The sequence below is a fragment of the Pleurodeles waltl genome, chromosome 11 (assembly GCF_031143425.1).
Source record: "Pleurodeles waltl isolate 20211129_DDA chromosome 11, aPleWal1.hap1.20221129, whole genome shotgun sequence".
Taxonomy (NCBI): domain Eukaryota; kingdom Metazoa; phylum Chordata; class Amphibia; order Caudata; family Salamandridae; genus Pleurodeles; species Pleurodeles waltl.
Window position 1 is genome coordinate 13,268,323 of NC_090450.1, and position 27,039 is coordinate 13,295,361.

A 27,039-nucleotide genomic window follows, 5' to 3' on the forward strand; every position below is an offset into this window, starting at 1 on the left:
ACCTCTTATTGCCTGTATGACGTCAGACGGCGTCGCGTGCGAGACAGTGACGTCCTCGTCGACGTGCAGAGACTAGTAAGAAGATTTCCGTCGAATGCTGGCTGGCGCCATGGGAGTATTCATGAGGTGAGGAATCCACAGGTAGTTGTATCCATCAGAAAGTGTATATATTTGAAGATAAAACATAAATGAGTGAAGGGACAGTGGAAGGGAGTGGGCACATGGTAAACAATATACTCAGGTACATTTCCACAGCTGTTGGTAGCACAGGAGAAAAGTCCATGGGGCCATTGGAAGATGGTGAAATGGCAGTGGAATGTCAACAATGTAGCTCAGTGGCCCACAAGGGAGACAGTTCAGGGCAGAGTCAATTCCTGGCAGTGGGTTTGCCCTTGGCTGGTGCGTCATAGGGATGTCTGGGTCTGCGGCCACGTTTGCGAGGGGGTACCTGGGCTGCAGGGGAAGGGGTGCTGGTGTCCTGTGAGTCCTCTGGCACTGCCACTACTCCAATAGCTGCTGCAGATGTTGATGGCAGGGCAGTGTCCTGGCTAGCGTAAGGGGTCTGTAGGTGGGTGGAGGACTCAGGCTGGATATTGGTCTGGTGCTGCAGCACCCATGCAATGGAGGCCATGGTGGCATTGAGCTGTTTCCATTGCTCCATGGCCTCCTGGTGGTGAGCTACCTGCAGCCTCTGATTCTGCTCCGACGTGGCCAGGATTTGTCTCATCCTGTCCTGTGAATGGTGATATGCTCCCAGAACCTCAGCAATGACCTGGGCAGCAGCATCCCTCCTTGGGCCACCCCCCTGTGCCACTGATACCCTCCCACTGGCCCTAGCCCCCTGTATCTGTGTCCCCTGTACAGGTCTGGCAGTCCCACTTGCGCTGGGACCTTCATCATCCTGCCTGGTGGTGGGTGGAGACTCAGGTCTCGTACATGTGGGCAGCCAGTCCGTGGCCTGGAGACACTGGTGTGGGGGCGTTGGTCCAGCGCAGATGGTGGTGGTTGAGTGGTAGGGGTGTCAGTAGTGTCCTGGCTGCAGCATCTGGAAGGTGACTGTCCAGGACTGGGGGATGGGCCAGGGATTTGCTCTGTGTCCAGACATCCCTCTGCACTCTCCTGAGAGGGACCTTCGTCTTCAGATAGAGGACTCGCACTCCTTGATGTCTCCGTCTGGGGGGCATGGGTGGTGGTACCTGTGTGTGAGAGAATAGAGATGTGGGTGTCCTGCACTTTCTTGTCCCTTGCAGCAGTGCTCAGCAATAATTGGTGGTTACATTCCCATGTAGTAGCATGTAGAGTCCTTTCGTGTTCGTGTAGGACTGTCTGGGTGTTGTGGGCTGGTTAGGGGATGGGTGCATGGTGGTAGTGAGAGGGATGGGGTAATACATGCATTAGAGGTGTGGTGACTGTCAGGGTATTGCCGTTGACTTACCCAAGTCCAGTCCTCCAGGGAGTCCAGTGAGGCCCTCCGGGTGCAGGATAGCCAAGTCCTTCTCCACCCAGTCGGTGTATTCGGGGGGAGGAGGTGGGGAACCACCGCCAGTCTTCTGTACTGCCATGTTGTGTCGTGGTGCCAAGGAATGCACCTTCCCCCGCAGGTCATTCCATCTCTTCCTGATGTCATTCCTTGTGCATGAATGGGTTCCCACTGCACTGACCTTGTTGACGATCCTCTGCCATAGCTCCATCTTCCTGGCCAAGGGCGTCTGCTGCACCTGTGCTCCGAACAGCTGTGGCTCGACCCTGAGTATCTCATCCACCCTGGACCTTAGCTCCCTGTCAGTGAAGTGGGAGTGCTTAGGGGGTGCCATGTTGTGTGTTGTGGGTGGTAGGTGAGTTGGTGACGGTGCTGTTGTGTGGTTGGGAGTGTGGTTTGTGAAGGTGAGTGTGCAGTGTGCAGTGTTTTAGTGGTGATTTTGTGTGTGTGACTTTTGTGATGGTTTGTTCAGTGTATGCATGTTGGGGTGTCAATATGTGTCGTACTACTGGCGTACAAGAGGATTGTGGGGTGTGTATATGTGTGTTTTATAGTGGTGTGGATGTGTGTCAAGTGTGTGCTTTTCAAATCGGCCAATGTGTGCATTTGTTGTTGGCGGTTCCCATTGCTTACCGCCAATGGCCGTTCTACTTTCACTGGGTGCCGTGCTGATTTGTGCATCATTATTTGGTGGGTGGGAGGTTTAACTGCATGGCGGGGTGATGTGTCCTGCATTTCTGCTATCGTTGGCCCTGGCAGTGAGTGGAGGTTGACAATTCTTTGGTGATTTCCATTTTTGGCATCATTAAACGGCAATATGCCATCCACTGCCACTGGTGGTGTTTTGATGGCCATCAGCACGGCGGTCGGCGGTCGGCGGTGCTTGCCGCCAAGTTCATAATGAGGGCCTTTATCTTTTTTGCTCCTAATACACACTCTATATTTGTCAGCACAAACACGTACTTTCACCACCAATCCTCCATACCAGCTTCTGTTTGCTGCACTTTTGCTGCTCCCTCGGTCTAACTAAGGAAAACAACTAAATTTTAGCCTCTAATTTTAAATTCATTTTTCATTTTTATATGGTACATCTTGCTTTTTTAAATGACTGTACGACGAAACAACGACTTCAAAAACAACTACTGCCTTAACAACGAGGTCGGAACACCGACCTCATTGCTACTACTAATGATTTTACCACGAATGCCTTAATAACGATATTTCGTTGTAAAGGCATTCCTGATAAAATCATTAGCAATAGGCACCATTCACCCTACATCCCTCACCCCACCCCCCCAACCCCACCCCAAAACCTAAAACCCTCTGACCCCCCACCCACTCCCCAAAACCAAAAACGCCCCACCCCCCCAACCCCACCCCAAAACCTAAAACCCCCTCACCCCCACCCACTCCCCAAAACCAAAAACGCCCCACCCCTCCAACCCCACCCCAAAACCTAAAACCCCCTCACCCCCCACCCACTCCCCAAAACCAAAAACGCCCCCCCCCCCACCCCACCCTAAAACCTAAAACCCCCTGAGCCCCCACCCACTCCCCAAAACCAAAAACGCCCCACCCCCCCAACCCCACCCTAAAACCTAAAACCCCCTGACCCCCCACCCACTCCCCAAAACCAAAAACGGCATAGAAGTGCAGATGTTTTTATCTGTTGAACGGGATATTTCCATGATATTACCACACACGTTGCCTTCTGCAAACAGATCTCAGCATTTCACCCCTCAGAGACCACCCACACTGCATGTCTTATAAAGTCTAAAGTTGCTCGGTTTACAAACGTGGGCCACATTTTTACCAGCGATTGTCAACTGGAGTTGGGGGGTGGGGGCACACATTTATTTTAGTGTCAGGCAGTAGGGCGGGAGACCATGTGTGGTCTGCATGCCCTTCAGATGGCCTGGGGTCAGACTCTGGCCAGAGACCGTCTCTGGCTGGTCTCGCACTCTTCCATGAGTAACAGCCTCCATCAGAGGACAGAGCCCACCAGAGCTGCGAGCTCCAACAGAGACGTTTTAATTCATGGGCAAAGTGAGCTCAGTATTTAGCGTCCCCCCCCCCTCAAATAGAACAAGCTCTGTTCTGCACAGTCTTACCCTAATGGCCTTGAAGCATTCTAATACAAATTGTTTCAAATCCGTTTCCCTTTGATTTATTTGTAATGTGGATGATGTGTGAGTCTATTACAGATATTTTGCAGAGAAGTGTTGTGTTTATGTTTCATGCAACAACCATATAAAATCCGTTTAGATCAAAACAGGACCTCACATATAAGAAATGGGGGGTGTCACAGAGATTATTTGCAGTAATATCAGTGAGTTGCTGTTGTGTTTAACAATACTGAAAACACACGTCGCTATCTCTGATTAATACATGTAAACACATTTTACGTGTGGACCGTGTTTCTGTGCATTGTGAGCGTCCTGGCCAAAGACGGCATGAAAGAGTTCAAATTGGATCACACATTGAAAGCTGTTCCGAACAGGGACCCCAAAGTACGTTTAGCCCAGGGCCCCAAAAATCCCGAAGCTGCCCACGAGCTGGAACCGCTGTAAAGAGGACACGGTCATCACCCAAGACTACACATAACAAACAAGGCTGCTTTGTGATACAGAAAATACGTGATAAAGTCGCACATGTATACGAGGGGACTTATGGTGCCAGGAAGGAAAGGTGGGGCCTAAAGTTATCAGCGCACCCGCTCCCGAATCTGGCTGAGGCAACAAGATCATTAGGCATCGCTCATTCATTTAGAGAAAACATAAAAATGTCATGCAGGGAGTTGCAGGTCTTTAAATGAGCTGTGCCAAGGGGCCGGGATATGATGCAACGAAGTAATTAACGGATTTCTAACCGCAGGCTTAGAGACCCACCTCTCACAAGAGCTCCCAGCTTCAAAGTCTTAAAGGCAGACGTCACCCTGCTCCTTGTCTACCTTCTGCCTGGGTGCCAAGATAGTGCTTAGAGTCTATGGTAATGTGCTTGCATTTGTTCAGTACTTCACATGGGAGTCTATCAGCCCATGGACCCATCCCTCTGTCACTCAGACAGTCCATCATTTATCTACCCATTCATCCATCCACTCGTCACTCAGTCTTTCTGTCATTCAATCTATCCATCCCTTTATCATATCACCGTCATCCATCACATCCATCGATCTTTCCCTTTATCACTCAGACTGTCCATCATCTATCCATCTATTGATCCAATTCCATTGCTCTATTCGACCATCATCCATTCATATGTTCATCTGTTCATCCATCGTTCTATCACTGGGTCAGTCCACCTTTCTTCTGCCATCCGTCCACCACTCAGTCTGTTTGTCATTCAGTCCCTCCATCCATTTATCACAACACCTTCGCCATCACATCTACTGATCAATCTTTCCCTTTATCAATCTGTCTGTTCTTCATCTATACATCTAGTCATCTGGTGATCCATATACTGTGTCAGTCCACCTTTCTTCTGCCATCCATCGACTCTGCCATCCATTCATCCATCCACCCATCCATCATCCATCCATCTCGGAGTCTGTCCACTAGTTAGCCTTCTTTTCCTGGCTATCACCCATCCATCCATCTATTTATCTTTTGATCCATCCGTCTATTACTGAGTTAGTCCTTCCTTCATGCATTCATCCATGCATCTACCCATCCATCTCTCTGTTTCTCGACCACTCATCAATCCATCCTTCCCTTTGCCACAAGACTGTCTATAATCCTTCATATATTCATCAATACATCTTTCTGTCTAGTGCTCCGTGTGCCCATTATCCATCCCTATATCTCTCAGCCTGTCAGTTATCTATCAGTCTGTCAATTCATCCTTTTATCACTTCATCCATCCATGCACCCATCACCTTGTGTATCCATCCACCATCCATTGATCCATCGCTCGACCCATCTGTCCATCCATCTGTCTATATATCTAGCAATCCGTTGATCCATTTCAATATCACTCCTTCAAACGCCCATGCAAAGGGAACTGCCAGGTCATGAGGGCCATACCCTGGAGGGGGAGTAGTGCATGGTCCCTGGGGCTCTGCCCAGAGTCCTGGTGAAGATAGTAGGCCAGGGTCCTAGGGTTGAAAAAGCAGTAAGGGGGCAAGCTCTGGTGATGACGTTGAGGTTCCAGCAAGAGCTGAATTTCTTTGGGAGGAGCTGGGATGATACAACAGAAGAAAGCAGCTCTAAGGTGCCAAGTGGTGGGGAGGGAACCTTGGGTCATACAGAGGACAGCATAGGGAGTAGGAGGATCTTCAGAGTCCAAAGAGGGAGCATAACTTTCCTAAAAACTAGATAAAAGTAGTTGCATTTTCTGTTCAGTTTCCCTGATCTGGGTATGCAAGGTAACATGGCCTCCTGCGATTTATCAAGTTGTGCACAGCATTCTGTCTCTTGACCCTTCTATCTTCTTTTCTACTACCATCATCCTCTTTTGATGCCTAGTTTCAGTCATTTTATGACAGGGATGGTCTGATTCACAAACTGCATTTTGCAGTATGTTTAGTAGTAGTATCACAACTTGTGTATTACGTAATGCAATTCACAACCTTAAGTGTGGACCTCCCCTCTTCTAACTTTTCTATGTGAGGATCTCCACCACAAGTCATATCTCCACACAAAAAGGTCTACCTTTTACTAGTAAAGGTGGGAGGGACATGGGAAGTGAGTGGAAAATGGAGAATACTTACGCACATGATTCCAGATCAACATGCGTTTCCAGTCCTTGTTCTTTATATTCTCTTTTACTCATGGAAAATATGTTGATGAAGCCAGAGTCCAGTAAAAACATAAAGAGGAAATAAAATTCTGAAAAGTACACTGACTACAAGTTGAATGTTTTTAAGGATACCACACAAGGTGCAGTGGTCTGCTCAAAAGAACAAAGTGTGCCAGAAGGGCAGAGGCACGGCTTGACCTCAAGTTTTCTCTGCCTGGGCCATTGACATCTCACAACATCTGCCAAACAGAACCCACCAAGAGAGGAGAAGCTGAGGGATGAGTAGCGGCCATAAACAAGGAATAATTATAGATTTGGCTGAATTGCCCACATAATCCATAATCTGATGTATAATCTGCAGATTTCAACAAACAAAAAAATAGTTTCTAGCTCAAACGGTTCAAAAGTTACTAAATATGTGAAGGACATATGCTACTGGGCATTAGAATGGACTGGTTACCTTTCTGTTGCTTATTTCCATATTTGGGTTTTAAACGGGTATTAATAAGGTGCAAACAATGCCCAGAGAGCATTACTGAGTTTAAAGTTGCTGAAATAATTAGGACTCGGAAGCTGCCAGCAGGCCTTTGTCCCAACACAGGTCATACACAGCCCGACAATCATTTCATTGGAAGAAGTATTTATTTTATTTACTTTCGTTAAAATCAAAACATTAATCATTTTTATATAAATCACTCTAATAAACTTTCACTGCAAATCCAAAAAATAATATCAAATGAATTCGTACAATTTACATCTGTAACCATAAATCATTTTGACAGGATCCCTTCCTGTCCTGAACCTCCTTTGGACCACACAGGAACTGGACGTCACCTGTATCCCTTAGGGGGGGCGGTACCCCTGCTTCCTCTGTTCCTTGCCCACATGCTCAGGGTTCCGCTCCCCCTCCAAACACCAATCAGCCAAGGGGTGTAATGGGGCGGCCCAGGGCATGAGCCCCGTGACCACCCCAGTGATCTGGGGTCCCTACCCCCAATCTGGAGTGTACATCCGATCTGGAGTGGCCGAGCCTTCTGGGGGGGGGGGCGCTTATAAGCCCCCCACTGGCGCGCGGCGGCCCAAACCGGAATGGCCACAACGTTGGCCCAACGTGCCTCCCCCAGGCGTTACTTCCGCCTACACACCTCGCGAGGCGTGCAGGCGGAAGCAACTGGCCAGCCCGCACGCAACTAGTGCGGAGGGTCCGGCCCCCGCTTCCCTGACCCCTAACGGGCCCCGCTCCCCCATGTTGGGGGGTGCTTTTCCAGACGTTACACTATTACAAAATGTGCCGCATTATGCTGCATAATTTGCCTTTTCCTGCTGCATAATTTACCCAACCATGCTGCACAATTAGGTCCTTTTCTGCTGCATAATTCCAGTGGGCCTGGTTATAAGAACTGGGAAGAAATGTAAATTTGGCATGGTTCCAGGACTCATTAAGGCATTTTGCAGCAGATCAGTCTGTCAGTTCTAGAGCTGAAACTGCTCCTTTTACCCAGACTATCTGACCTGCTTTGGCTCGGTACACCCACATGCAGAAGATACAGAGCTGTTTTAAGGCACAGGCAATGTGGTCAATTGACCAGGGATCCCACTTTCCAGTATGCACCTAATAGAGTATTCATGGAGTACAATAAAAAAAGAATATTTTTGTTAATTTGACACCTTGGCAAGCATGAAACTGGATGTGCATATCTGGCCTGTCCCACAAAACCTTAAACTTGCAATCCCATGTATTTCAATTAATAAAAACAAGTCTTTCTGTGTTATGACTTTCTCATGACACCTTCAGCCTCTTCTACCTCACTTCTCTCTCTGTCTTTGCATCTCTATGTACCAACACCTCTCACCCAATCTCAGCGCTCACTACCTCACTTATGTTGTGCTCACTTCTCTCTTAAAACAACTCTTAACCCATCACTCTCTACTTCTTTCTCACAACTTCACTTGTTCCTACCACTTTGTATCTGTGTTTACACTATTACCTCAATATCCCTGTGTACATCAATTCTTTCTGTACCTCACTACTCTCTCTGCATCTCACTGCTCTATTGCCATCTCACCACCCTGTGTCTCTCCTCGGTTTCAACTGTTAATCTCTTCTCTTTCTTCACCTCCCATCTATGTCTCTCGAATCTCTCTATATTTCACGTCTCTTCTTTAGTATCGGTCCTCGATCTTTGTTACCGCTCTCGATCTCATTTTACCCTCTATCTCACATCTCTGTGTATCCAATCTTTCTTACCCAGCCTCCCCTACTCGCTACCTAATCTGGTACTTCATCCAACCATTCATTTGCTACCTCACTCTCAGAAGGGCTCCTCCGCTAAGGCAGAGGAGCGTTGCCCCACTGGATTGTGGGGAAAGGAAAAATAAAATTATAATAACATTATGTTTTTATCATTTTATTTTTCCTGGGAGAAGGGGCGGGGCTAAGCTGGAGGGAGGTGGCAGCAGGAGGGCTATGTGCACACAAAGTGCGCGTGTCTGTTCGGCCGGCCATTTCGGGGCGGCCAAAAAGAAATGCGCACTTTGCATGTTCTCTACCCAGCTATATAGCACAGCAGAGTGGAGAACATGCCCAGGCCTCCATTCCTAGTCTGCGCGGCGAAGCAGGCTGCTCAGCTCAATCACGACGCTGCTGATGACAGCAACATTGTGATTGGCTGGGAGCCTGTGAACAGAAAGAGTACGGAGGGGAGATAAATGCATCTCCCCCACAGGTAAGCTTTTTTGTTTTATCCCATTTCCCCCATCCACCAGCCCCTCCACCCGGCCCCGCCACCCCCATTGAGTGGCAGCTGCCATGGCTCACTTATCTGTCAACCTCCCTGTTCTCTCTTTCTACTGCTGTTCCCTCTGTCTCACTTCTGTCCCCACACTATTCCTTGCTAGGTCCCTCTTTCTCCACCTCTTTCCCTTTTTCTCTGTGATTACTTCAGCTTTCTTCCTCTGCCATCTCTCTCACTCAATATTGTAACTCACCCTCTCTTCTTCCATTTTAATCATCCCTCTGCACAGCACTCCCCTCAGTGCTCATTTATGTTTGGTCAGCCGTCTCGGGCCGGTCAAACATACATGTGCACTAGGCTCTCTCCAACCTGGCACAGAGTTACTGTAAGCGCTGAAATTAACATTGATAATTATTGCATGTATTTCAAGATTTGATTTAACGTATATAATGTATTAACGTGAAAATTAACGTGTAACAGGAAAATGTGCCTACTTGATTGGCCACCATTATATATGAAGTTATTCATAAATAGATTAGTAACATGTATTAAGAGTCTATATATTTCTGAAAAATGCACTACTCTGTCATACTTACAGTTAAACATTATGGATTTCACTTGTGCTAAGTAAAAGCCCTCAAGTTTAGCAAGGCTGCAGCTAGAGCTGAATGTCTGCCAAATACTGCGTAATGCAACGTTAGTAGAATGATCTCATGACCGCTGTATAACTGCTTTATTGTTTGAATCTTAAACTTGTCCAAACTTGCACTAACAGAGTGATACTTCTCTCGAGGAAATACACGTAACCTGAATTGTATCTACAGTATTGTAACTGTTGACTCGAAGCACATGGGAAAAAGGTGTTCTCATGGACATGAACTGCAAACCTCTGATGTCAACGGAAGGACTCAAAAGTTGATTCTCATTGTATCGACTGACTGCACGCAAACGGTGAAGAACCAATCATTGACATATGAATGTTTCTCAAATATCTCTCTGATATGTATTAAATTTGTAATTGGACAATCTTTCATCGCAAGATGCCTCTGACCAATGACAACGTGGGCGACTTTAACTTAACCGCACTGCACATGGAGTTCTCAGCCATTATTCCGAGATTCATCTCATCACTTTGACTTTCTGTCACTTTGACATTTGCCAGCCTGTATACTGGCATCCTGGTTCTTTATTATTTTTTTATTCATTTCTTATGCTCCATGCAATGATGCTGGTGCTTACTTTTGCGCTTGATGCTTAAAGGCTAAAAGCGCTTTGCTGCCTGCCTTAGATACTTAACTTGATGGTTCAGAGAACTTAGAGCCCCAAATTCTGAACTGCCTCCCCCTTTCCCAAATCCTTAGGCCCTGATGCTGAAGACCCCTTGATGAAGATAAATCTGCTTGGTGATCCTTAAGGGCAGGTATATTTGTGTAGATGATGTATTGCTGTTTTCTCTTTTGTTTTCCATGTACCAACTGCTGCTTTTGAGAGAGCCTTAGCTAGAGGTTTCGCAAATTTTATGGTACTAAAACTTCTGCTTGAAGCCCAACATGCTAATGTGGAATTAGTGAGGTGTTTTTCTCTATTCATCTGCCTTTGACAAACAAACTGACAACATTCAATTGCTGATCAAAAGTATGTTATTAGCATTGCACAATTACTGTTGCTATTGCTCTGTACTGTTGCTATTGAAAGCCTGGTGATTACTGCTTTGAAAAAATTAAGATTCTTTAGACGTTTTGGTCAACCGCTGTTGTTTCTGTATCTTTATCATGTGGTTTTGAGACTATGTTAGGTAACCCTAGTTTGTTTAATATAGGGAAATAAACATTTTAACTGATACGAAAAGGTGAGGTTATTCGTGGCCAAATGGGTCATGGTGCGTAAAGTTACTGACTCTATTGAACTGTATTGTTTATTTGGTGATATTCAATTGGTGTACAGAGTTGATGGTGTCAATAACTAAACAGATAAGGTCACATGCGCTAACATTACCGGGTGGGAGAATCTCACTCTGCCTTGGAGCACCCTCCAATCCTTATGCTGCCTTCATGCTGCATTAGGAATGGAAGCAGGGAAGGCTGGGAGCCTGTTCCTGCAGTGAAGGACCGGGGTAGCGCGGCAACAAAGGTACGTTTAAAAAGAATTATTATGTATATATATATATATATATTTATTTTTATGTCGCCTCTCCCCCACCCCCGCTACACGCCCCGCCCCTTTTCCCTCCTGCATGCCGCAACTGACCTTTCTGTCTGGACCATACGTCCTTCCCTGCATAACCTTTCTCTCTATCTCTTCTCTATCCCTCCTGTCTCCCTCTTGCCACTACAGTGTTCTCTCTATCTCCCTCCTCTCTTGAGTCCCCCATATTTCTCTCACTCAGCAGAATCTTCCACTGTCTAGCCAGAGGAATGCAGACATAGAATGAGAGATATGGCAGGGAAAGAGCAATGCTTTGATTTTCACTGCCGCAGCTGAGGATGACTGAAGACCCCGGGGATCACCACAGTAAGGGCATGATGAGGCCTGGCCGCCTGTGCTTCCACCCACCCTGAAGAGACAAGCTGAGCGTACAAGGTATGGTTTGAGGGGAAATCCTGCCCCTTTCTCTCAACTGAGAGATCACCTGGACGAGATATGAAGCCAGAGAACTAGAATATACAAGGTTTAAAGCCAGGCCTGTATTGTGTTTTGTGTTCAATTTGAAATGTGGGAGGAATGCATTGTTGCAGGAGTGATGCAACTAGTGCGCGAGCGGTGTGAAGGGGTAAACGCCTGCAGCCCCGTTTAATGTTTCAGTGGCATGACCCCACTGTCACGTGTGCAGTGCAACACAAGCGAGTCCAGGAACCATGTGATGCAACCTCCCGTGTCTGCACCATTACTGGGCAAAGTCCGCTGCATGCTGTCATCAGGGGCGGTAAGCCAGGGCGCCCTGTGCTCAGCGCACCTGTAGCCCCCGCTTAGGCCGCCCAATACACTCTCCGCTCGGTGTCTCTCTATTCCAATGCCCCTCTCTTTCTCTGTGTTTCTCTCTACATTTGCTGTCTCTCTATCCCTCTGTTCCCTCCACCCTTCTCTTTCTCTTTCTCTTTCTCTCTCTCTCTCTCTATCCTTCTCTCGCACCAACCCAGCCCTTTCGCTGTATCACTCCACTCTCTGTCTCTCTATCCCTCGATCGCCCCCACCTCCCCTCTTTAACTCTCGTTCTCTCTCTCTATCCTTCTGGTGCACCAACCCTCTCTGTATCTCTCCACTCTCTATCTCTGTATCCCTCTGTGGCCTCCAACCATCTCTCTGTATCTGTCTCTCCACTCGCTGTCGCCCCGAATCCTCCCTCTTTCTCCCATTGTCTCTCTATATCCCTCTCTCGCCCCACTCTCTCTCTACCCCTGTCTGCCTCTCTCTCTCTCTACTGTCTGTGTCTCTATCCCTCTCTCAACCCATCCTCTCTCTCTCACTCTCTCTCTCCGCTCTCTGTGTCTCTATCCCTCTCTCGCCCCATCCTTTCTCTATAGATCTGTCTCTATCTCTCCACTCTCTGTATCTATATCCCTGTCTCGCCCCATCCTCTCTCTACCCGTCTCTCTCGCTCTCTCTCTCTCCACTCTGTGTCTCTATACCTCTATTGCCCCACTCTCTCTCTCTACCCCTGTCGGCCTCTCTCTCTCTTCTCTCTGTCTCTATCTCTCTCGCCCCCTCCTCTCTCTATAGCTCTGTCTCTCTCTCCCCACTCTCTGTCTCTATCCCTCTCTCGCCCCATTCTCTCTCTCTATCCGTCTGTCTCTGCCTCTCTCTACTCTCTGTGTCTCTATCCCTCCCTCCACCCGTCTCTCTCTCTCACTCTCGCTCCACTCTCTGCGTCTCTATCCCTCTCTCGCCCCATTCTCTCTCTCTACCCGTCTGTCTCTGTCTCTCTCTCTCTCTACTCTCTGTCTCTCTATCACTCTCTCTACCCGTCTCTCTCTCTCTGTGTCTCTCTCTCTCTCCACTCTGTGTCTCTATCCCTCTCTCGCCCCACTCTCTCTCTCTACCCCTGTCTGCCTCTCTCTCTCTACTCTGTCTCTATCCCTCTCTCGCCCCATCCTCTCTCTCTAGCTCTGTCTCTCTCCACTCTGTGCCTCTATCCCTCGCTCGACCCATCCTCTCCCTACCCCTCTCTCTCTCTCACTCTCTCTCTCTCTCTTTAGTCTCTGTGTCTCTATCCCTCCCTCTACCCGTCTCTCTCTCTCTCTCTCCACTCTCTGTGTCTCTATCCCTCTCTCGACCCATCCTCTCTCTCTAGCTCTGTCTCTATCTCTCCACTCTCTGTGTCTCTACCCCTGTCTCACCCCATCCTCTCCCTACCCGTTTCTCTCTCTCTCTTTCTCTCTCTCTCTCTCTCTCTTTACTCTCTGTGCCTCTATCCCTCGCTCGACCCATCCTCTCCCTACCCCTCTCTCTCTCTCTCTCTCTCTTTAGTCTCAGTGTCTCTATCCCTCCTTCTACCCGTCTCTCTCTCTCTCTCTCTCTCCACTCTCTGTGTCTCTATCCCTCTCTCGACCCATCCTCTCTCTCTAGCTCTGTCTCTCTCTCTCCACTCTCTGTGTCTCTACCCCTGTCTCACCCCACCCTCTCCCTACCCCCTCTCTCTCTCTCTCTCTCTCTTTACTCTCTGTGTCTCTATCCCTCTCTCTACCCGTCTCTCTCTCTCACCCTCTCTCTCTCTACTCTCTGTGTCTCTATCCCTCTCTCGACCCATCCTCTCTCTTTAACTCTGTCTCTCTCTCTCCAGTCTCTGTGTCTCTACCCGTCTCGCCCCATCCTCTCCCTACCCGTGTCTCTCTCTCTCTCTCTCTCTCTCTCTCTCTCTCTCTCTCTCTTTACTCTCTGTGTCTCTATCCCTCTCTCTACCCGTCTCTCTCTCTCTCTCCACTCTCTGTGTCTCTATCCCTCTCTCGACCCATCCTCTCTCTTTAGCTCTGTCTCTCTCTCCACTCTCTGTGTCTCTACCCCTGTCTCGCCCCATCCTCTCCCTACCCGTCTGTCTCTCTCTCTCTCTCTCTCTCTTTACTCTCCGTGTCTCTATCCCTCTCTCTACCCGTCGGTCTCTCTCTCTCTCTCTCTTTCTCCACTCTCTGTGTCTCTATCCCTGTCTCGCCCCATCCTCTCTCTACCCGTCTGTCTCTCTCTCTCTCTCCACTCTCTGTGTCTCTATCCCTCTCTCGCCCCACTCTCGCTCTCTTTACCCCTGTCTGCCTCTCTCTCTCCACTCTCTGTGTCTCTATCCCTCTCTCGACCCATCCTCTCTCTCTAGCTCTGTCTCTCTCTCTCCACTCTCTGTGTCTCTACCCCTGTCTCGCCCCACCCTCTCCCTACCCCCCCTCTCTCTCTCTCTCTCTTTACTCTCTGTGTCTCTATCCCTCTCTCTACCCGTCTCTCTCTCTCACCCTCTCTCTCTCCACTCTCTGTGTCTCTATCCCTCTCTCGACCCATCCTCTCTCTCTAGCTCTGTCTCTATCTCTCCACTCTCTGTGTCTCTACCCCTGTCTCGCCCCATCCTCTCCCTACCCGTTTCTCTCTCTCTCTCTCTCTCTCTCTCTTTACTCTCTGTGTCTCTATCCCTCTCTCTACCCGTCTCTCTCTCTCTCTCTCTCTCTCTCTCTCTCCACTCTCTGTGTCTCTATCCCTCTCTCGACCCATCCTCTCTCTTTAGCTCTGTCTCTCTCTCCCCACTCTCTGTGTCTCTACCCCTGTCTCGCCCCATCCTCTCCCTACCCGTCTGTCTCTCTCTCTCTCTCTTTACTCTCCGTGTCTCTATCCCTCTCTCTACCCGTCGGTCTCTCTCTCTCTCTCGCTCTCTCTTTCTCCACTCTCTGTGTCTCTATCCCTGTCTCGCCCCATCCTCTATCTACCCGTCTGTCTCTCTCTCTCTCTCCACTCTGTGTCTCTATCCCTCTCTCGCCCCACTCTCGCTCTCTTTACCCCTGTCTGCCTCTCTCTCTCCACTCTCGGTGTCTCTAGCCCTCTCTCGACACATCCTCTCTCTCTCTAGCTCTCTCTCTCTCTCCACTCTCTGTGTCTCTATCCCTCTCTCGCCCCATCCTCTCTCTCTAGCTCTGTCTCTCTCTCCTCTCCTTGTATCTATATCCCTGTCTCGCCCCATCCTCTCTTTATAGCTCTGCCTCTCTCTCTCCACTCTCTGTATCTATATCCCTGTCTCGCCCCATCCTCTCTCTATAGCTCTGTCTCTCTCTCTCCGCTCTCTGTATCTATATCCCTGTCTCGCTCCATCCTCTCTCTACCCGTCTCTCTAGCTCTGTATCTCTCTCTCCACTCTCTGCGTCTCTATCCCTCTCTCGCCCCATTCTCTCTCTCTACCCGTCTGTCTCTGTCTCTCTCTCTCTCTACTCTCTGTCTCTCTATCCCTCTCGCTACCCGTCTCTCTCTCTCTCCACTCTCTGTATCTATCCCTGTCTCGCCCCATCCTCTCTCTACCCGTCTCTATCTCTCTCGCTCTCTTTACTCTGTGTATCTTTCCCTGTCTCGCCCCATCCTCTCCCTACCCATCTGTCTATCTCTCTATCACTCTCTTTACTCTCTGTGTCTCTATCCCTCTCTCGACCCATCCTCTCTCTCTTTCTCTCTCTTTCTCTCTGTCTGTGTCTCTTTCCTTCTCCCGCCCTTACCCGCTCTCTCTTTCTTTCTCTCTCTCTCTGTATCTCTCCACTCTCGGCCCCCATCCCCTCTCCCATCCAATCACCTGACACCTTGCTTTGAAGCTTTGCCCTCTTTCCCTGACCGCCTTCTCGTGTCCTCAGGTGCCCGCAGGCTGCTCCTTTGGACGGCCTGTCCCTCACCCAGGTCTGCCCGCAGACTGCTCCTGTGAGGGAGCGAGGCGCCTCCGATGATGCTACTTGGGATTTTCTGCATGCACGAGGATGCAGCGGAGGCGGAGAGGCGCTCATTGAAGTGAATTACATTTCACAGGGTACCTTGCTTCGAAGAACGGTCTCTTCCGATGTAAGCTGTGATCTCTGGACCACGGGGAATTGAAAGGAAGGGAAACGATGGCATACAAGGGAGCGACCGTCACCTGACTTAGAAAACTGAATCCAGCGTCAAAACGTTGTGCTCACAAGGCTGTGCCCCCTTTTGGCGATGACGTCAGGATTGATGTCCTCAATCATGTATTATCTAGGATCTGATGGCGTGTAACAGCTAACAGGCTCTAAATGTGCATGTGTGCCATGGGGTCAGGCCTCAATGCAGAAGTATTTAACTGTGGCAATGCGTGTGCAAGCAGGCCAGCCCTATCGCAATCGCTGCACCTAGGAGGACACTAGCATCACTACCATTTACTCTTGTGAGTACTCACCCGCATGCCTCATGTACTCTCCCTGCTCTGGGATAAGTTTGTTTCCCCCTTGAAAGTTTAGGTAGGTCCAGCTTTTCGCCCGTCACAAAGACTGCAACCTTTCCACTCAGCCCTCCCCGTGCATGTTTTTATTCTGTATGGCCCACGCCATTCCCTTGATAACAGAGCTCAGTCACATTAAACGTGACTGAACGCTTCAGGCACCTCGCATGTTTGCAACATAATTCCAAACTGGCAAACGTACAGAATTTTGAGCACATTAGAGTTATTTTCCTACACAACTCTAAAGTCCTCTAAATCTTTACAAACTATGGACATGTTACTTAGTTGATAACCCAGCTTTGCATCTCGTTCACGGTTCACCGTTTCCTAAGCTCAGCTTAAATAGGCCAAAGCGTGCACTGATGAGCCTCATATCTTAGCCTGAGCAAACTAAAACAATGGATTGTGAGCCCCCTGTCTTAGTCTAGGCAGACCAAAGCAATGGACTGTGAGCCCCCTGTCTTAGTCTAGGCAGACCAAAGCAATGGGTTGTGAACCCCGTCTTAGTCTAGGGGCATACCAAAGCAATGGCCTGTGAGTCCACTGTCTTAGTCCAGGCAGACCAAAGCAACGGCCTGTGAACCTCCTGTCTTAGTCTAGGCAGACCAAAGCAATGGCCTGTGAGCCCCCTGTCTTAGTCTAGGCAGACCAACGCATTGGCCTTTGAGCCCCCTGTCTTAGTCTAGGCAGACCAAAGCAATGGCCTGTGAGTCCACTGTCTTAGTCCAGGCAGACCAAAGCAACGTCCTGTGAACCTCCTGTCTTAGTCTAGGCAGACCAAAGCAACGGGCTGTGAGCCCACTGTCTTAGTCTAGGCAGACCAAAGCAACGGGCTGTGAGCCCCCTGTCTTAGTCTAGGCAGACCAAAGCAATGGCCTGTGAGCCTCCTGTCTTAGTCCAGGCAGACCAACGCATTGGCCTTTGAGCCCCCTGTCTTAGTCTAGGCAGACCAAAGCAACGGGCTGTGAGCCCCCTGTCTTAGTCTAGGCAGACCAAAGCAATGGGCTGTGAGTCCACTGTCTTAGTCTAGGGGCATACCAAAGCAATGGACTGTGAGCCCCCTGTCTTAGTCTAGGCAGACCAAAGCAACGGCCTGTGAGCCCCCTGTCTTAGTCTAGGCAGACCAAAGCAACGGCCTGTGAGCCCCCTGTCTTAGTCTAGGCAGACCAAAGCAACGGGCTGTGAGCCCCCTGTCTTAGTCTAGGCAGACCAACGCATTGGCCTTTGAGCCCCCTGTCTTAGTCTAGGCAGACCAAAGCAATGGCCTGTGAGCCTCCTGTCTTAGTCTAGGCAGACCAACGCATTGGCCTTTGAGCCCCCTGTCTTAGTCTAGGCAGACCAAAACAACGGGCTGTGAGCCCCCTGTCTTAGTCTAGGCAGACCAAAGCAATGGACTGTGAGCCCCCTGTCTTAGTCTAGGCCATGGGTACTCACAAACTTTTTCTCGGGGGCCAAAATTGCAGTATGGTTTGCGGCCGAGGGCCGCACTGAAGTGACAGCGGGGGGCGGGGCTTAGAGGGGGCGGGGCTTAGAGGGGGAACAACCACCCCACCCCCTTTTTCAAAACAATGCCCCTACCCCAGTAACACACACAGCGCGCACACATACAGCGCCATCTGCTCTCACCCCTACCCCAGTAACACACACAGCGCCATCTGCTCTCACCCCTACCCCAGTAACACACACAGCGCCATCTGCATACAGCGCCATCTGCTCTCACCCATACCCCAGTAACACACACTGCGCCATCTGCACACAGCGCCATCTCCTCTCACCCCTACCCCAGTAACACACACACACAGCGCACACACACAGCGCAATCTGCTCCCACGCCTACCCCAGTAACACACACACACATCGCACATACACAGCGCAATCTGCTCTCACGCCTACCCCAGTAACACACACTACATTAAAAACAAATAAATAAATAACCAAAGAGCCTTACCTGACTCAAAGCACTGTAAAGATGCCACAAATGTGGAACAGCAGGCAGGCGGGCAGCAGACGTGGAGCCGGTGACAGGAAGCAGACGACCAAAGCCCCATAAAAGTTAGCTGCAAGCGCTGACTTTTATGGGGCTTTGGCTTCCAGGATCGTCAGGGCAACGGCATAAACAATGGCCGCCGTATGTAAACATAGAGGAGCATGCTCCCACCAAGCTAGGTCCGTGGGGCCGCTGGCGGCCCGCGGGCCGTACTTTGAGTACCGTTGGTCTAGGCAGACCAAAGCAACGGGCTGTGAGCCCCCAGTCTTCGTCTAGGCAGTCCAAAGCAATAGGCTGTGAGTCCACTGTCTTAGTCTAGGGGCATACCAAAGCAATGGACTGTGAGCCCCCTGTCTTAGTCTAGGCAGACCAAAGCAATGGCCTGTGAACCTCCTGTCTTAGTCTAGGCAGACAAACGCAACGGGCTGTGAGCCCCCTGTCTTAGTCTAGGCAGACCAAAGCAACGGGCTGTGAGCCCCCTGTCTTAGTCTAGGCAGACCAAAGCAATAGGCTGTGAGTCCACTGTCTTAGTCTAGGGGCATACCAAAGCATTGGACTGTGAGCCCCCTGTCTTAGTCTAGGCAGTCCAAAGCAATGGGCTGTGAGCCCCCTGTCTTAGTCTAGGCAGACCAAAGCAACGGGCTGTGAGCCCCCTGTCTTAGTCTAGGCAGACCAACGCATTGGCCTTTGAGCCCCCTGTCTTAGTCTAGGCAGACCAAAGCAATGGCCTGTGAGCCTCCTGTCTTAGTCTAGGCAGACCAACGCATTGGCCTTTGAGCCCCCTGTCTTAGTCTAGGCAGACCAACGCATTGGCCTTTGAGCCCCCTGTCTTAGTCTAGGCAGACCAAAGCAATGGCCTGTGAGCCCCCTGTCTTAGTCTAGGCAGACCAAAGCAAGTGACTGTGAGCCTCCTGTCTTAGCCTGAGCAGACCACAGCAGTGGACTGTGAGCCTCCTCTCTTAGCCTATACACAAAAAAGCAATGGACTGTGAGCCTCCTGTCTTAGAGTAGGCATACCAAAGCAGTGGACAGTAAACCTCATGCCTTAGCCTAGGCGGACAAAAGCAATGGACTGTGATTCTCATGTCTTAGCCTATGCACACCAAAGCAATGGCCTGTGAACCTCATGTCCTAGCCTATGCACACAAAAGCAATGGCCTGTGAACCTCATGTCCTAGCCTATGCACACCAAAGCAATGGCCTGTGAACCTCATGTCCTAGCCTAGGCAGACCAAAGCAATGGACCGTGAATCTCATGTCTTAGAACTTGTTAGACAAAAATAATGGACAGTCAGCGTCGTGTCTTAGCCTAAGTAGACAAAAACAATGGACTGTGAGCCTTCTGTCAAAGCCTGAATGGATCAAAGCAATAGATTGTTAGCCTCATGTTTTAGCCTGAGCAGACCAAAGCAATGGATTGTGATGCTCATGTCTTAGCTTGAGCAGACCACAGCAGTGGACATGAGCAAAGCAAAGAAACAGATTGGCCACAGCTCTACACCCATTTTTGCAAAAAGTACACCACTATAATTCACGGAGAAGAGAGTTGTGTAGGGAAGAGGATGTGGCGTAATGGCTTGTTCTGCCAACTTCTAAGCAGGGGGAACCAGGTTTAAGTCTCAGAAGTGGCTCAACATTGTGTGATCCTGGGCACATCACTTTATCTACCCGTGCCTACAATTCAACACCTTGAGACCCTCATGGGTGATTTGCCCCTTTACAAATAATGGATTTTATTTTCCTTCTCCGTGTGCACTCAAGGAAGTGGTGGGTGTGACTTAAGAAAACCAATGACTCCCAGCCCTAGCAAATTTCCATTATGCTCTCATATATTCATTCTAGAATTGACTGCCATCCGATTGTTCTCGCTGGGTGCAAATCATCAGCCATTTACAAAAGTAACATCCAGCCATGACCCATGCTTGACTAGCTTCTCCAGTCCGAGATTTGTTTTAAAAAAATCTGGGTGTTGAAGCCTTGTTTGGCCCGTTATAAAACCAGGTTTAGAAGTCCTGGAAGTCAAAGGGGAAAATCTGGACTGGGTCAGAGCCCAGGACACTTGGCAGCTGTGAACCCCTTCTGTTTTTGGGTGGACCAGCCCACAGGGAAGTCAAATGATGTCCCACCACAACATCACCTTTAAACCCAGTTAGTGAAGTGGCAGAGCCAATCCTAAATCAGACACTTATACTCAGTTGCACGTGTGAAAGTGATAAAGTGGTAAAGGGCACTACCACCCAACTCGTGGGCACTTGCTTTATGAACATAAAAAGGCTCAGGTGACCGACTGGACTTCAAATCTGTAGCTCGCAGATTACATGCTAACCCCTAAAGCTGGCACATGAACACACAAGAGTGTCCACGTACTTCTGAAATATTTCTCTGTCAACCTGCTTCTAAGAGCTACAGCTGTTTGGCTAGCATCTGTGGAAAAGGTGTTTTAAATGCACTGCCGAATCATCTTTTTGCACAGTGTCTTTGTGGGGGAACTTGAAAAGGCTTGCTTCTTTCACAGAGGTAGCAACGATAGCTGGCTCACTGATTCGGGCTACCAATCACGCTTGCATTTTCAATGTGTTTTCCCACACCACGTGCCATCATTGAATGCCAACTTAGGCTTTAGAGCGCACAGGAGTGATTTCACACATGTATAATTTTTTTTTTTTAAAACATAAAAAAACTGCGTGGATGACATTTTAAATACACTGGCGTAGGTTGGAAGAGTTTATGACATTCCAGTCGTCAGCAAGAACTAGGGCGTCCCAGCAAACGCCAAGTCACCCAGTAAATCTGCTTGAATTTCAGTTCTGTGTCAGATATTGCTGTGTGTTGTAAAATAAACAACAAATGAAACATATGTAATATGTGCATATCAAAGTATCTGAGCCGAGACTTCACCTAACACACTGGGCTGGCAGAAAATCTATTGACCTGCAATTTAAACATTCTGAAATTTTAAACTGGACTGGGTTTCAGTAAAGGGGCATCACTCGCTTGGCACGCCTCTGAATGGAATACTATATGGTCTAATTAGATTAAATCATTGAATGCTAGTGAGAGAGCGTAGTTTAAATATTATATATCTAGATGTGAAATGCTTATATTTAACAATGCTGCATTAATAATATTATTCATTGAAACGTATTTTAAACGTGGAGAATTATTACGATTAATTGAATACGTTAGCATCTACGAAGATTGCATTTATTAGAATTCATAAGCCTTAAGTTAGCGTGAGTCGAAAACTAGCTGTGTAACTCTCATATTAAAGCATATTTTTCTGTTTCTTCAGTGTGCTGACTCGCAAAAGGCCATGACCCAGCAATTGTTCTTTTCTCCGTTTTATGCTAGCTGCTTTAGTATAAAATCATACGCTTTGCAACAAAATATGGACACTTTCAAGGACATTGAACCACGGAAAAGAGAACTTTTGACCCGAAGAATGTGCCAGAAAATGAAGTAACCCCGGATGTGCCACCTACGAAAAGCTTCAATTATGAAGACCAATCAAAACGTTATAATTTATCGTAAAATGACAAATGCATTACTTAATGTATAATTTGATAGGTTACAGATAGTGGGGTGTAGTGACTATCCAATAGAATTTTGGGGGAATGTATTATGAAAAAAGGGATAAAAACCCATGACACAGGAGACTCAGGGGCATTAGGTAGGGAATGATATCGATTGCATCCAGAAACTCTGTCACTCTATTTGGTGACTCAAGACTTAGACAAAACTATCCTCACCCATAGACTGCCCCATTACACTTTCTTCCTTATGAGGGAAGTGTCCCCTGCCCTTAGACTAGATAGACTGACGGCGATCTAACTGATGTCCTGAAGACGAAGACTGATCCTGTATGCTGACCTATCCTGAGGAGGGTAATTATGCTGCTGCTATTGAAATTCATTTATTTGCCTTTTCTTTCTAGGTACCAACTGCTGTATATTTTTGATTAGAGACCTTAGTTAGATGTTTTCCAAATTGATGTTCTAAATTATTTTGCATGAAGCCCAACATGCCGATGCTAATTAGTGGTTAGATGAGGTATTCACCTTGACTGACGTAACTGACGTGGTGCTATGCTGAACTAAGACATATATGAGGTTCTATGCATTTTGATTTGTTTACCTTCATATTACTATCTTATGTTTGTGATCATTGCATTGTTGAAAACCTTATCATAGTTGCCGCATTGTGACTATGCTCTTTTGCTTCTTGGTTTTGAGATTAATATATCGGTTATTAGATTGTAATCAATAGGGAATAAAATTCACAAAACTTCAATAAGGTGTGGTTATTCAAGACTGAAAGGTCATGGTTGCACCGATAGTTTTAACCAATGTCTAAACTGAAATATTTTGTGGTGATATATGTTGATGACAATATCGATATATTGATTGACATATTGATCAGTTACCTCGTCTTACGGTGTCTCACCACTGGGTCCAAAGATTCACTGGCCTAAAACGAGTCCTAATGTGTATAAATTAACATAGAAGGACACGTTAGCAGTTCTGGTAGCAGAGCGACGGTTTGGCCCTTGGGGGCCCTAGGACGGAGTTTCATTGTTTAATTTGTTTTTCTGTAATAATGCAATTTGGAGATATGATGGGTTGCTAAGTTCGCCATGGCTTTCCCGTGATCTCGGAGCCTGCCTAAATGAGTTGGGAATGTTCTCGGCGCCATAGTATGAATGTTTAGGGTCTTTGCGCTTGCTTAAGCTTATGCATCTTGCAGGTGGTTGTGAAAAATTTGTGTGTATTTTGGCCAAATTAAGTGTTGTTTAGCAGGAGTGGGCGTACTCCACAGTATGAGAGTAGGGAAGTTGGCGTACTTCATGTGAATGTAGCGCTTGTTGCTCAAAATTATCCACGTGGTTGGTTGTCGTGTACGGACCTGTTGAGGTCTAAGACTCCGGAGTATGATGATAAATGTGGTTCATGTTGTAATCTGTGCGGTTTAGTAGGTCAATCGGGCGTGGTTGACAAGTCGAGTTTGAGTTATAATGCATGTATGAAACCTTCGATGGAGATTTGACAAATTCTAAAGTGCACTAGAAGGAGTCATTGACAAGTCGAGAGTAGAATTTGCGGGTCGAATTCTGCTTGCGTATGCGGGAACTGAGAAGGAGAGAGTAGCGGCCGAGGCTTCAAGTGAAATCTCTGTAAAGTTCTGAAGCGAATGTGTTACCCTTCCTGTAGTAAACCGACAGATTTGTGTTGTCATTTTAAGGTGCTCGCAATATTTGCATTAGTTTGTGTGAGTTGTAAGGATCAGTGGGGAGCGGACAAGCCGCAAGACTTTGTCAGCTGCTGTGTGTGTGAGTGTGACGTCAGTGGTGCCGCGCTGAGATAGGTCAGATGTCGAGAGGGGTCGCGCACGGATTGGCTGCCGTCCGTGAGAGGCAATAGGTTGAGAAAGGGCGGGTGAAGAGTGTCCTGGGAACTAAGCCATTTCTGATCAAATATAAAATAAAAGAATCGTAAAAATGAATTTTGTCAAAGCATTTAAAAGTGCTCTAAAGGGAGATGTATATATTGTTGCAACCGATGGAGAACCCACACCACCTGAGGGTACTCCGGCTTACACGGTCATGGAAGAGAAAGGTGTCGCACCTTGTTTATGGATGAAACAGTGGCGCAAATTAACAGAAAAAGAAGGGTGTTTAGCGTTTCCAGAGCATGGGACGTTTAATCCAAAGGTACTAGAAAATCTGAGGTGGATGTTAAGTACACAGAAGCCACCTCCGAGACCGGCACAATACGAGGCTTTGGCGATTTGGGACTTAATGGCCCTTAAACATAGACAAGAAAGGTTTCAGAGAAGGCTGAAAAGGGCAGAAAAATCATATGCAGAGGCTAGGTGGGACAATGAAAGTAAAATGTGGAGACGGGGAATCGTAGATGGGTTGAAGTTATTCCCAGCAATAACCCAGGGAGAAGAGACACAGGGAAAGAAAGCCTCCTGTAAAACCGACAAAGATTCAGGCAAAACTAAAGAAAATAAAAGGTCCTGGGAAGAGGAAGATGATTCAGATGATGAGGAATTTATGGATAGATTGTTACATGATCGTCCGCCACCATATGCGGTGAGTGACAATACTCCAAGTACTAGCTTGGATCCTGGGAACCAGACGCAGGAAAAGGGAGTTACTGATACGGTACAGACTAGCGATACAGCTTCGATACAGAATGGTGTCAGTGTAACCACTGCACCAGACTTGCCGATACAGTTGCAGCCTCCACCGCAGATAAAGAGAATCTATCCTGATGTTCCAGTGCTTGAGACTACTACAAACTTGATAGTGCCGCCAGACCCAATATACACAAAGCCAAAGTTAATACAGATTGAATCGACTCCGAAGCTAATGTCTCAACCACTGCAGTTGATACCAGGGTATAACCCTGTAGCGGGACCACCGTTAGTACCTGTACCGGGTACACTTGAGCAGACCTATGGTGTTGAGGCCCCAAGAAGTCTGGGTCCAGGTCAGGCACCTGCCGCTATATCGTTACCAATTACTGTTGGTCCCCCGTACCATTGTATGCACAAGGTAAAACAGGGATGTGTGATCAGGGAGTGATGACTCAGGAAGCGATAAGAGGAGGGCCTATGAGAACACCCCAGATAATGGCCCCTGGAGAACAAGTAAATGAGCCACCAAGACCCTTAATGGACCTTAGTCCAGTAGGGGCACCTCTCGAAGCGATGCGTCAAGCAGGGTTGGGAGTTTTAACTCCCCAAACTATGAGTACAAATACCTCACACACCCCAATGATACATGCAGGAAATATTTCACTGCAGGGTTTTACAGTACAGTAGTTAAATGAGTGGTTAGAGAAAACTTGTACCTCACAAAAGACTGCAATGACTACCATTGAACCTGAGAAAGAAAAACAAGATGAATACTTGAATTTTGTACGACTAGGGGCAGAAGCTGCTGAGTTAGTGGAAGGAACAATGGGAGTAAATAGGTTGGAATCATACACTGAGGCAGAACTGAGGTACTTATGCCCCAAGATTACCAAAGAGGTAGGCAAAGTACATCAGAGATTAGCGAATTTGGCAGATAAATATAATATTGATATTGGAAACACTAAGCATCTGAAAAGAAGTTACAGATTAGATTTTGACTCCAAAGATTTTGAACACATGAGATCTGCAGGCATGAAGGCACATCTGAGAGAACTGCTGCAAAGTGCACAAATTTGGGGTGCATTGGAGAAATGGGAAGGCCGATGGGCAAAGAAAAGAGATAAGGGAAAGGGAGATAGTCCAGGGTCCAATGAAGTTAGGACGTCACCTGACCTGGGATCGGTAAAATTTTTACCTATGAGAGAGACAGCTGGTGGTGTTTTAGTACATGTGCCGTGGTCTAGAGGAGATATTTTATCTTTTACGAACGATTATCCTAGTTTAAGAGAGAAGCCGATTGAGTGGTATCAACAGACGGACAGGTTCGTGAAACTTGCAAAGTGTCTCTGGGAAGATTTGAATACTTTATTTGAGATCATTGTTCCGCCTGATTTGTGGCTCGAGTGCAAGAGAGGGGTAGATTGGCCAACGAAAGAGCCGGCAAGAATTAAGGTGACTGGAGCACCTTCAGAAGAGGTGATGAAATATTATCATAAAGTAATTGAGTTCTTGAAACAAAAGGTGTCGCCGAAGGTGACCGATTGGCAGAAAATCGACCGGACCTCTCAAGAGGTTAAGGAGTCGATACATGCTTATTAGGAGAGATTATTGAAAGCGTTCAAACATTACAGTGGTACTGAGACTATCGAACCGAAGGACATGAATCACCTTGTGTTTAGGTTCGTTGAAGGGTTGAGACCAGAGGTTAGCCAAATGATTAAGAATCATTTGATTTGTTGGCAAGCTAAACCGATTGATGAGGTGTTGCAGTATGCAAAATACTGTAGTGATGAGATTGAGCTGAAGCAGAAAAAGTTGAAAGAGAAAGTGATGGTGATGCAGATAAGGGCTGCACAGGCAGGAATACAGGGGAATGGAGTTCAGCAGATGATACAACAACAACCGCAAATGAATGGTGTGTTTCAGGCACAGCTGAGAGGCCGAGGTCGAGGGTTTGTGAACCGTGGTTCGGACATGAATAATGTTGGTATTCAAAATGACGGTCAAGGAGTGAAAAAGATGTCACCATGTCACGCGTGCGGGGGCGTGGGGCATTGGAAACGGGAGTGTCCGAATATGGTGCAGGATGGTGCAGTTCAGCAGAGCATTAATGTTGGTACATTACAAAATTCACGAGGTCCAAAAGTGAGACATCAAAACCCGAATTTTCAGAATAATTTGGTACAAATGCAAGGGGTACAGCCCATGCAGCAAATGCAAATGCTGCGTTTTCAGTCAGTACAAATGCAACCAGTACAGCAGCAGATTTCTATGGTGCCTAGACAGCAAATGCAATTACCAATAGCTCCGATGGGACAGCAACAGGTGATGCTTCCTCAGCAGGTCACAGGCCAGGTAACCAATCAAAATAATACTGTGCAACAATTCCCACTACGAGGTGAAAATGGCATGAATGAGGATTGGTCAGATGATAGCTCAGACAGTGAAGAGTGCAGGCTTGCAGCATCTCTAGAGGTGGATCAGAGAGGCCCATATGTAGAGGGAAAAGTAATGGGCTATAAGGTTTCATTTTTGGTCGACACAGGAGCTACACGCT

General features: G+C 47.7%; 1 long non-coding RNA gene across 1 annotated transcript; it reads left to right on the top strand.

Moving 5' to 3' along the window:
- Positions 1-9,954: 9,954 nt before the first annotated feature.
- LOC138266534 (uncharacterized) lies at positions 9,955-22,614 on the top strand. Its single transcript, XR_011199534.1, has 3 exons — positions 9,955-10,372; positions 11,287-11,532; positions 21,634-22,614. It is a non-coding gene; the product is annotated as an uncharacterized lncRNA (long non-coding RNA).
- The last annotated feature ends 4,425 nt before the right edge of the window (positions 22,615-27,039 follow it).